This window comes from Salvelinus namaycush, chromosome 9 (assembly GCF_016432855.1).
Source record: "Salvelinus namaycush isolate Seneca chromosome 9, SaNama_1.0, whole genome shotgun sequence".
NCBI lineage: Eukaryota > Metazoa > Chordata > Actinopteri > Salmoniformes > Salmonidae > Salvelinus > Salvelinus namaycush.
Window position 1 is genome coordinate 28,089,800 of NC_052315.1, and position 13,029 is coordinate 28,102,828.

Here is a 13,029-nt window from a genome sequence, read left to right on the forward strand (position 1 = left end):
TTTCAAAGAATGAAATTATAATGCTAATATCATTGAACATGTATTACAAACCACAGATATCCCGCTCGGGAAGTGTCCTTTCCACATACTGTTTCACTTTTTAGAGTCAGCTTTTGGAAATCCAGATGATATAGGTAGCCTACCTACAAACCTACGTTTTTTGTAGTGATGATGAGACGAGTGGGAGGAGGTTGATTTCTACCTCGTCTGGTATTAGTCAGATAAGGGGAGGAGTCTCTCACTGACAAGAGACTGGCTCTTCTGAGTTTGTCTGCTCACTAAAATAGCAGTTCGTGTGTAAATGTGACTGAAATTACGTGTATGTCTATTGGAGCCCCTGATATAGAGTGTCTATATACAACGAGGAACTTGGGAGACAAGGTGAGTAGCAAAAATAGCAACAATATTGCACAGAGGGGCACTAGTGAGAGAGAGAGAGAAAGCGCAAGAGGAAGACGTAGAGTGAATGTGGGATCGAAAAGCCATCCCATACTGTAGCCTACATGTAGCGCTATGTGATTATGCCATGCCAGTTTCTGTGTCTATATTCTGGATGAATATAGTATGAACTATTGTTTATTAGTATGCCTAATAATAGGCGACACTTATTTTAGATATACATTGATTTTACCCTAGATGCCCGTGCGTCTTTGCTCTTATAGCTCCAATAAGTAAACAGTTATGCTTTATCTTATTTGGTAGCCTACAGTAATTCGATCAACTTTATCGTAGTCTGTCAATTTCAGGATATTTCTTAGAATAATAGATTATATCAATCGTCTTGAATTACCTAGCTATGACTTTACTATAACTTGTTTACTGATTATGTTTGTGAGCGCGCAATATCGTAGAGTTAACAGTGTCGTGGACTTCTCAGACAACGGGAGGAATGCGTTTGCTTGCAATTTTACTTGGTTTTGTATTACCTACGTTTAAATATATATATTTTTTACGTTCACATCAATGCCATCATATCACAATAGATTAGGGTTAGGGTTAGGGTCCGATTATTTTTCGGCTTTTTACTTTGGTTGCTCTGAAATCCTTTATAATTGTCTGTGTAGACACTAGGCTAATTAATATAACCGTCTATGGGCACTATAGCTGTATGAACAACTAAAACTTGACTTCATCCATTCCATTGCATACCACTGTAAAATCGAATGCATTTTCTTAGTTGTGGACTAGAATATTTCCTTATTTTAATAGGTTCACAATAATAAGTTAGTACCCTAAACATGTGATTACTTTGTTATAAACAAATAATAGTAGTATTTACAGTGTCAGTTTATTGGTAAAGATACTTTGCATTGTTAGTCCTGAAATCAAAATTTTGCTGGTCAGCTGGTGGTGGTCATTTGTCCATTTAGAACTAGGCTACTCCAACTTCTATTGTTGCTTTGCTTTTATCACTGCTATTTGCTTGAGTTAGAGCAATATCTCCTCTGCTATGGAGCAATGTATGTTTGCCACCAATAAGATGTGACGTATGTCTATTTTTGAAGCAATTTTGTTTTCTTATAGTAGGCCTATGTCTTGATCTCAGTTATAAGGGACTATTTTGATGATTTATTATATTTATAGTTTGAATCTGATGTTTTTTTTTTAGCCTGGGGCATATCTCCAGTAAGGATTCATCCCACAGTCAGGAACTGCATCAAACTCAGTAAAGGATTAATACAGCAATGCTTCAATCTTTTGAATGGAAGAGTCATTGCACCTGTTTTGTATGGTTTTATTTCTAATTACAAGCCTGATGAGAGGCAGTCTGGTCATAGTGAATAGTTAGGAGAATGACCTCAACACCAGGCTTTTTCTGCACTAATGACTGGATGGATTGAACTACAGCTACAGCTACAATATTATGAAGGAGCCATGGGGGTATTGACTGTATTGATTTGTTGTGATCATTTATCTGCTATTTAAAATTAACATACATCATTAAATGAAGGTTCAACATTATAACAAATTACACTTTTCTGATTCAGCATATTTGTTTTGGAAGTCCACAAGCCATATTGTACGTGTCAGTGTAAAGAGTTATGTACAATCACTCAAGAGCTCGTAAACTCACACAAGATGGTAAAATAATAAACCTCAGGACCTTAGTTTGTTGTAGATGATTTACTGGCACAGTGAACTTCAGTATGAGGACAAAAGTTTATGGCATCTCCACTTGATTTGACCCCATTGTATATAATTCCAGACAGATAACAGTAGAAAGTGTTTGGTTGACTGATAAATGTCTAACGTTCCCCCCGGTTTCCCCAACCATGAGGTATTCCTAGCTTGTTGATAATGAAAATAGCAACGTTTTTTAAGGGACGGCAGTCTTGGCAGCAATATAAAGGTATATCTGTGTGTATTTTTATTGAGTGTCTGTTTTGGTCCCATCTGGATTCATTTTTCCCCCAGCCGATTACTGCCCTAGCTTATAGAAAGGTGTTTTGCTGCAGTACAGTTAACTTCTTTAAGAACATATAGTAAAATTGGTCATATGCCACTCATAGTATGATAGTATCCTGATCTGTAATATACATCCTTGTCTGTAATATATTTATGTGTGGCCTTATTAACAAAAGAGCAATGCAATGTTTTGTTTGTTTCTCTAGTGTTATGTCAGGGTGCAGTAGATACAGTTATTCATTTAATATTGTCTTTCTCAGTACCATATTACATAATGTGTGTGTGTTTGTGTGTTCAGGCCTAAATGTCTCTCTGTAAATTGATAGATGTGTAAATACAGTATTTGTTGTGAGTGGAGAAAGTTGACCCAGGTAAAAGGGAGAAGTTCTGAGGTGGTGATTGGTGTGAGGAGTGGGGGTCTGGAGTGTCTCCCACCTCGCTTCTCTTCATAGCACCAGAATATCACAGCTTGGATTCAGCTCCTTCCAGGAGACACACAGGAGAAACGTTGAGTGTGTGGGCAAGTCGGATATGCAATTAACGCTGGTTGTCAGAAAGAGAATGCTGGCGTTTACACCATGCCTCTGAATTAATGAGCGAAACACTTTCTCAACTCTCCTCTCCCCCTCCCAGGACATTTTTCCCAAGGAGGAAAACGCAGCAGGAAGCTTAACGCAAGCGAGGGAAGCATTGAAGGGAAAGGAAGAGACAGACAGGAGCTGGATATTCCCATAAAGAGGATATCACTGCTTTGATAGTTGGGTAAGCCACTTGTTCTTAAAAATCTTGGTATTGTTGTTGTTTACCTGTTTATTTACTCTCCTGTTTTTTTAAGAGTCACTTAACTTACTTAATTGTATATGCCATGGATCTCCATAGGGTTGGATGATGTCAACCTTTGTCCTATGGTGATTAGGTACTCATAAAACATTGTGATATAAGATGGCATCGCCCCCTATTGGCCAACCCCCAAAATAGTTTTTGTGAAAAAAACTCTGTTAAAACAACTGTTGGGCTATAGCCAGAAATCGCATGCTACAACTTGACAAAAGATACGTTTGGTGAAAGCCTGGACAAAGCCTAAGTGGAGCAAAATCTTTGATAATATTTCGGGTGGAGCTTCAGTATGGCCAGGTCAGTGTGTGTGTGTGTGTGTGTGTGTGTGGCATGCACATGATGGAGTGACAGTCAACTGATGAGGAATGGGCTGTTTTACCATAGTGAGTTAGGTTATAAATCATGGGCTTGATAGAAGCAAAGCGTAGCGTCTTCAGAACTATAATTGTTTGTTATATTTCTCATAAAGCTGTGATTGAGAATAGCATATGCCTAGGCCTATAGATTCCATCTTTCATTCTTGTAATTTTTGATAGCGGCACATTATAGACAACTCCTTCTTAAGCTATTTGAATATTTAGGAAATAGGTTACTGTTCATAACTTCATAGCTATTTGAATATTTAGGAAATAACTTGTCTTGAAGCTTTTATGATAGACCTAGTAGGAGGATAGGTTATAGGCTATTTGGTTTTCAACCTCACATGGGGGGATTTTTCCTGGCACGCACAGAAAATGTATTTCTTAATCAGCTTAAACTTGATTGAACTTGTCATTTTATTTTTCTGTAGGCTATTTATATTGTTTGTTCTCTCTCATTATTAGTCCCCTGGCTAAGTTACGTTTTTAGAGAATTTAAATAATATTTTGCTCTCTCCGACTCCATTCTTTACTGCACGCTGCAAGTCAAGTTCAAATAGGCTAAACCATCGTCTGTCACATCACGATGTCGTCAACATCGACGATGGCTGTCAGTCATTGTTGATAGATGATGCTGTTGTAATATCGCCCAACCCTAGATCTCCAGTAATGTTTTATGCTTTCTTTGGTCCTTTTGGTTATTCTCTTTATCTGAAGTGGGAAACATCATTAAGACCATCTGGTTTCATGAGAGTGTCAGCTGTACATGGATTTTGTAGTGTTCACCATGTTACACCATTGTACTGTGGCACAGCACTTCCCCTACAGTACACTTGAGAGCTGAACTGGTGTCAACTGCAGCTGACTCATCAGGCACAGTTTTATAGCAAATTACATAGCCTTTTTTGAGAGTTCTACAAGGCTACTTGTTTTGAGAGAACCAGTAGCTAACACAATTAACCTTTACACTTCTTTAGATAGATACAATAACAAAGAAGAGAAGCAAAGAAGACAGGTTGTGTATCACACAACCTCCCCACAATCAACAAGTATCAGCAAAGGTCATGATATTACATTTTTTCATCAAAGTACTGAATGTGTTTATACATTGAGGTGTAAATTAGTAGTTGTTTCACTGTTACTCTCTCTTTATTCACTAGTGTGACTGCGACCCTATGTAGGAAGTCCTCTCTTATTCTCAGAGTTAGGTGTGAAGGAACTTTGGCAATTATGTTCAAGATATTTGTCAGAGCAACAACAGGAAAAACACTATGCTTCTTCTCTATGTCCACTTTGCTTAATTTTTTTGTTACAAAGCCCTCTGCACATGCTCTCAGCAACATGATTCATTGTTTAATGGAGCTCCATCATCAAACTGGAGATTCCAGCATTCTCCCGTGAGACCTGGAGGCAGGATGCAGAATTTTGAGCCCAGCAGATAATGACAATTGTGTACGCTCTAGACTATTTATTCTAAAGGAACGCTTCCTGAGTACTTTAATAAATAAAATGGGTATAAATGTAGTTATTCTATTCCAGAAAGGGCGAACCATGAATATGGATGTTCTTTCTTGTGTTTATACACTGCATTAAATCAACTCTGACTTCCCCTGCTATCGTGTGTGGCTACTGCAATGGCTGTGTAACACAGAGGAATGCACAGTGTCCTAGCAGTGTCACCCAACCCCACAATCCAACCCAACAGAGAGCTGAGTTCCAAACCCAGAACCCCCTGGCTGCCTCCTGTCTGACCACCAGGTCACAGAGCCTCACCTTTGATGCTAAATGGGTTAGTTACCCCAGGATACCAGCCAGTTTGACAAACACACAAAATCATCATTTAAAATGTGTATCAAAATATTAGCTCCTTGTTCGTTTTTTCTCTCTCCTCCAGTCTCACAAAACTGAGTCTGTGTTATTGTGCAAATACGTTGTGGAGTGTGCCAAATCAAACCGTCTATCATGTTGTGAGGCTGCACAGTTGGAACTTTATTAGGCAGGCCCTTAATGTGCTGTGATGATGACTTCCAAACCATTAGCCTGTGGATCAGGGACCAGCCCTGGCACAGGCTAATATACCACATATACACTTTATAAATACGGCTTAATATCCTACATGGCGGTGCGGTTTCAAAGTTAATATAATTAAAATATTTTGAAATCATATTCAAAAACTTATTATGCAGTTCTTAATTATTATTATTTTTTAAAGAAAAGCCACACTCAAATATATAATTTGACATGATTTTAAATCTGAAATTAAGAAAGATTTATACTAATAACGTACAGGGGTGCGGCCGATTGTCACTGTATACTTGGAAAAGCAAATGTAAAAAGCACCAATTTTTCCTATAGACCTATTTATAATTCTCATCACATCTGCCTGCTATGTCACTGTAGTATGTCAACAAAGCAACTCTGTTGACAATTAGCCCCCTATCATTCTGACCTAAATATCAATATCCTAAACTACAGTGGCTTATAAACATCTGATAGCCTGAAAACTGTTTCTAACAAAAGCATGAGTGAACCACTCACTAATGCACTGTTGTCTAAGGGAGCACCTAACAGTGACCTTTCAACTGCCCTGCCCTTGGCTGTGACCTCTGGTAGTAAGCCACCCCATACGGCCCACTCAGCACATGTGCTGCTGAGCAGGGCAGAGCGGCTTAAAGATAGACAGCTTCTTCCTGTCTTCTTTGCCTTTCCCCTTCGAGCCCTCAGTCAGACAGAGTTGTCCTTACCCCCTCAGCTCTCTCTGGTCATACTGAAGAATCAGCTGAACCAAAGCGGCAGCCTCAATCTGCAGTTAATCCTCTTTCACTACTATCATCCCTGTCTCTCTCTCCCCTTCACTGTTTAAGTGGCCCACACAGGGTTAAGACTGCAAGTCAACTTTGAATGTAAAAATGTTTTACTTGTTGAAGTGAGGAAGTTCATAGTGTAAGTTGAGTTATCAATGGTTTATGATAACCTTTCCTTTTTAAATCTATAAATCATCACAAGGATATTTTTTAAAGTTTCATAAGGACATTATGAACCATTTGTTACCAGGCATTATATGATCACAGCTGTCTTTCTATATGGCATTGATTTGGGCTATTGCCATTTGAATGTCTCCTGTAGGCTGGTTCAAAGCATTGACAGTAAAGCCTAGCTCTGATAAGAGCTCTTATATTTGCTTAATTTAGTCCTTTTCCATCAGATTTCCCTTTAAAAGGCTCAGCAGTAACAGAAAATAACGTATTCTACGAATCCAAATTGACACAGGTAGGGTTGTAGAAAAGGAATATTACTGGAAACTTTCTAGGTTTAACACTAAACTACAAGAATTTCAGTAGCTTTCAAGTTTTGGGGGGAATTTTATAAAATTACATCTAGTGGCCTTTTTGGATACTTCAGATTATCACAGATGTACCTCTGTGTGGCCTGATCACATAATACACAATAACATTGTATTTAAAAATGTTATGACAAAGCTGTAAAACATTATCCTAAATATAAACCATAAATTTAAACCATTTGGGTTTAATATGAGGGTTTCAACATGAAATTGTATTCAGCGCATGTGACAAATAAAATTGGATTTGATTTGAAATATCCTTTTACAAAGTGTTGTGTTGAAATGGTCTATGGGCGATTCCATGCCAGCATGTCCCGGAAATATTTTTGGTAATTCAGATTGTTCTGGCAATTCTCAAACAGAAACTTAATTAGGAGGAAGGATGTTTGATTTGCTTTCTAAATATGTATCACAAACCATTTTTTTTTTAATTAATGTTTAAAGTGGCCATTTTAGGCCCTTTTTAGACCTACCGTGCCTTCAGAAAGTATTCACACCCAGGGACTTTTTTCATATTTTGTTGTGTTACAGCTGGAATTTAGAATTGTCACTGGCCTACACACAATACCCCATAATGTTTTTCAGAAATGTTACAAATTAATAAAAGTGAAAAGCTGAAATGTTTTAACTATTCAACCTCTTTCTTATGGCAAGCCTAAATAAATTCAGGAGTAAAAATTTGATTAACAATTCACAGAATAAGTTTCATGGACTCACTCTGTGTCACGTTCTGACCTTAGTTCCTTTTTTATGTCTTTATTTTAGTTGGTCAGGGCGTGAGTTGGGGTGGGCATTCTATGTTGTTTTTCTATGTTTTGTTCTGTTGTTATATTTCTATATGTTTGGCCTAGTGTAACAGTATAACTTTAGACCGTCCCCTCGCCCCGACCTCGGGCGCGAACCAGGGACCCTCTGCACACATCAACAACAGTCACCCACGAAGCGTCGTTACCCATCGCTCCACAAAAGCCGCGGCCCTTGCAGAGCAAGGGGCAACACTACTTCTAGGTTTCAGAGCAAGTGACGTAACTGATTGAAACGCTAGTAGCGCGTACCCGCTAACTAGCTAGCCATTTCACATCCGTTACACTCACCCCCCTTTCAACCTCCTCCTTTTCCGCAGCAACCAGTGATCCGGGTCACGGCACCAATGTAACAGTATAACTTTAGACCGTCCCCTCGCGCGAACCAGGGACCCTCTGCACACATCAACAACAGTCACCCACGAAGCGTCGTTACCCATCGCTCCACAAAAGCCGCGGCCCTTGCGGAGCAAGGGGCAACACTACTTCTAGGTTTCAGATCAAGTGACGTAACTGATTGAAACGCTAGTAGCGCGTACCCGCTAACTAGCTAGCCATTTCACATCCGTTACACTAGTATGGTTCTCAATCAGAGGCAGGTGTCAGTCGTTGTCTCTGATTTGGGAGCCATATTTAGGTAGCCTGTTTTCTATTGTGTTTGGTGGGTGGTTGTTTCCTGTGTTAGTGTTTGCACCATATGGGACTGTTTTGGTTGTTTGTTTGTACTTTTGTTATTTTGTTCAGTGTTCTGTTGATTTATTAAATATCTCATTATGGACACTTACCACGCTGCACATTGGTCCGATCCTTGCTACTCCTCCTCAGACGAAGAGGAAATCTGTTATACTCTGTGTGCATTAATTGTATTTGACATCATTTTTAATGACTACCTCATCTCTGTTCCCCACATATACAATTATCTGTAAGGTCCCTCAGTCGAGCATTACATTTCAAACACATGTTCAACCACAAAGACCAGGGAGGTTTTCCAATGCCTCGCAAAGAAGGGCACCAATTGGTAGATGGGTAAAAAATAAAATAAAAAGCAGACATTGAATATCCCTTTGAGCATGGTGAAGTTATTAATTACACTTTGGATGGTGTATCAATACACCCAGTCACTACAAAGATACAGGCGACCTTCCTAACTCAGTTGCCGCATCGGAAGGAAATCGCTCAGAGATTTCAGCATGAGGCCAATGGTGACTTTAAAACAGTTAAATAGTTTAATGGCTGTGATAGGAGAAAATTGAGGATGGATCAGCAAAATTGTAGTTACTCCACAATACTAACCTAATTGACAGAACAAAAAGAAGTAAGCCTGTACAGAATAAAAATCATTCCAAAACATTCATCCTGTTTGCAACATTCATCCTGTTTGCAACAAGGCACAAAATTAATACTCCAAAACATGTGGCAAAGCAATTCACATTTTGTCCTGAATAGAAAGTGTTATGTTTGGGGAAAATCCAATACAACACATTACTGAGTATATTACTGAGTCCTACTCTCCATATTTTCAAGCATAGTCGTGGCTGCATCATGTTATGGATATGCTTGTTATCGTTAAGGACTGGGGAGTTTTTTAGGATAAAAAATAAACAGAATGGAGCTAAGCACCAGACTTTCCACCAGACACTGGGAGATGAATTCACCTTTCAGCAGGACAATAACCTAAAACATAAGGCCAAATCTACACTGGAGTTGCTTACCAAGAAGACAGGGAATGTTCTTAAGTGACCGAGTTACGTCAAGGGTTGTGAATACTTTCTGAAGGCATGGTACATGTAAGATTCTATGGCTGCGTTTAGAGGTAAGTCTAGGTTCTGAAAAAAATTCACATTGATTTATTCAACATTGAAAATAGTAAAATCAATATCTCAAAAGTACCCTTTTAGATGTCCGTATCCTGCACGGTTCACATATCATATGCTGCATTTAGACAGGCAGCCCAATTCTGATATTTTTTTCACTAATTGCTTAAAAAAGATCTGATGTGAATAGATCTGACGTGATTAGTCAAAAGACCAATAAGTGGACAAAAATATCTGAATTTGTCTCCCTGTCTAAACGCAGCGTATGATACGTGAACCGTGCAGGATACGGACATCTAAAAGGGTACTTTTGAGATATTGATATTACTATTTTCAATGTTGAATAAATCAATGTGAATTTTTCTCAGAACCTAGACTTACCTCATATTTTAGAGGACACTATAACGAGTATAATGACACCAAGATGTTGTCTGTATCATGTACGGTTCACAGATCAAAGGTTCTGACAAGAGGCATGTATAGGTCTCAAAATGCAAATGTAAAAAACATGTCAAACATCCTTCCTTCCAATGAAGTTTCTATGTGAGAATTGACAGAAAAATATATATTTGGGCCATGCTGTCGTGGAATCGCCCCTAAGTGAAATTGACTAGAGCAGTTTTCATGTTGAGTCATGTTGGATCAACAGTGCACTCCAATCTTTAGATGTCTTTCTTTCTGAGTGCATTTCTGACAGGCTCTCTACAGATACAAATAAAGCAGTGCCACTATGGCATTTGAAGTGGTACACATCATTAAAACAAACAGAGGGCTAAACTGACACGTTGTCATAACAAATGTGATGCAATTGTATTGCATGTGAACTTTAAGGTGTACTGCTATGTTACTTAATTGGAGTAGGACAAGAACAATACTTTTAGTTTGATATATTCACCTCTACCAAGTCAAGTTAAGTGACTTGAGTTATACTGAGGACTGACAAAAGATATAAACTGAGAAAAAATAAGTAGTAGATGCATGCTAGCTGCAGTGTGGCTTCTGAGGTTAGCGTGTTAAAGCGTCTGCTATGTGGTGGAGCAGAGGTGATGGCAACAAACAAAGTCACCATGCGCCTGATGGACCTCTGGTCTCTCATTCTACAATATTAGTGTCACTATTGATACGTTAGCAAAACCACAAACATGTTGTGCATCAGAAAAACAAGAGCCTTATGTATATAGTCAAGGAAGTCCATCCTGTGGTTCATTTGTTTGTTCTTTGTTTGCATGATACTATAGGTGTTAGAAATGGATCTCATTTTGTTGTTGAAGATTTGTTGCATCGTAATAGCAGATTTTTTAAAAAGAGGTAGCCTAACAGTTAACACTGAAATACATACAGTATCATAGATCAGAATTGTTTTAGGAATTTTCCCATTAATTTAAGGAAAACATCACTTTGCTGAGTTGCAGTTTGACTGAATTTCAATGAGACTTTGAAAAAACATTAAGGAATACATTATAATCTAATTTGTCAGATCAAAAGATTTCTTGTGACCGCTAATATGCTCACCTGTATCACATTTAAGACACATCCACTTAATCTTAACATAAAAAGTTTGGAGTCCCGATGGAGGACCTGAGTTGTCTTGCAGGGTCTATAGGTGTCACGCCCTGGCTATAGAGAGGTTTTTTATTCTCTATTTTGGTTAGGCCAGGGTGTGACTAGGGTGGGCAGTCTATGTTCTTTTTTCTATGTTTTTTGGTTTTCTATGTGTTTGGCCTGGTGTGGTTCCCAATCAGAGGCAGCTGTCTATCGTTGTCTCTGATTGGGAGCCATACTTAGGTACCCTGTTTCCCATTTTGTGTTGTGGGTGATTCATTTCTGTTTAGTGTGTTGCACCTGACGGAGCTGTTTCGGTTGTCACTTTGTTGTTTTTGCTTTTTTAGTGTTCAGTTTCTATTAAACATGACGAACACTTACCACGCTGCGTTTTGGTCTTCACCTTCTTCCGACGACAGCCGTTACAATAGGGTTGCACATTTTGGGGAATATTCAGAAGTGGAAACTTTCCATGGGAATTAACGAGAATATATGCAAATTAATATTAATACCATTTAAATGTAGATGTTTTTTGCATTGGATATATTTACCATATCATATGGAAACAGAAACAGAAACCTTTTACCATATCATAAGTAGACATAATTGGGGCGGTAGGTAGCCTAGTGGTTAGAGCGTTGGACTTGTAACCGAAAGGCTGCAAGATCGAATCCACGGGCTGACAAGGTAAAAATCTGCCGTTCTGCCCCTGAACAAGGCCCACTGTTCCTAGGCCGTCATTGAAAATAAGAAATTGTTCTTAACTGACTTGCCTAGTTAAATAAAGGTTAAAAAATTCTAATGATTAAATCCTTCCAGTAGAAATAAAAAAAACTATTTAGTTACGAATTTAACTTTAATTAAATGAGTTGACTCTTTACATGGGATGATTTCACTGAACAACAAAACAAAGGGAATATTGAATGATCCCCATTGCATCTCCCAAAATGTGTAAAATGATTTAGTCTAGAAACTAAAGCTTTGGTTGTCTTCCTCTCAGGCTTCCATGTCTTCTCCCTGGACCTCCTCAATGTCCACCTCTTGAACATCAGACTCTGAGGCCTCATCTTCACTGTCACTTTCCAACATTGTTGAGGATGGCTCGTTGTCAGGCTCAAAAAGCCTAAAATTTCCTTGGATGGCCACCAATTTTTCAACCCTTGTTGGTCAGCCTGTTGCGTGCTTTGGTGTGTGTGTTTCCAAACAACGACCAGTTGCGCTCTGAGGCGCCTGATTTTTGTGGGATTTGGAGGATGATGGAGGCAACAGGGGAAAGAGCCTCAGATCCACAAAGTCCCTTCCACCAGGTGGCTGATGAGATATGTTGGCACGACTGCCATATTGCATCTCCATCCCATAGCCCTTGCTTGGAAGTGTACTTCGCCAGACTGCCAAGCACTGTAGTGAGACACTGAGACACTGTAGTGATGACACCATAAGCCTTGTTGATCTCTGCACTAGACAGGATGCTCTTGCCAGCATGCTTGGGGTCCAACATGTACGCTGCGGCGTGTATGGGCTTCAGGCAGAAGTCTTCACGCTTTTTGATGCATTTCAAAACTGCAGTTTCCTCTGCTTGGAGCAACAGTGAAGTGGGCAGGGCAGTACGAATGTCTTCTCTTACATCTGCAAGCAGAGTCTGAAAATCAGACAGGATGGTATCGTTTCGCTCAATCCGTGCAATGGCTACTGCTATAGGTTTCAGGAGTTTCAGGCTGCTTACCACTCTCTCCCAAAATACATAATCCAGGAGGATCCACTTGATGGGGCTGTCCATATCGGCAGACTGTGATATGGCCATTTCTTGGAGAGACTCCTTCCTGTCAAACATGATGACAACACCACCCCAACGGGTGTTGCTGGGCAGCTTCAATGTGGTGCTCTTATTCTTCTCACTTTGGTGAGGTAGATTGCTGCTATATCTT

At 39.2% G+C, this 13,029-nt stretch overlaps 1 protein-coding gene across 2 annotated transcripts in view; it reads left to right on the plus strand.

The window, feature by feature from the left end:
- Positions 1-243: 243 nt before the first annotated feature.
- The window catches only part of LOC120053929 (myocyte-specific enhancer factor 2A-like), a 126,414-nt gene continuing 113,628 nt past the window's right edge, over positions 244-13,029 (plus strand). For both annotated transcript variants that reach the window (XM_039001244.1, XM_039001243.1), the window contains exons 1-2: positions 244-381; positions 3,040-3,168. The gene's annotated coding sequence lies outside the window, so the exon portion shown is untranslated. The remainder of the gene's footprint in view (positions 382-3,039; positions 3,169-13,029) is intronic.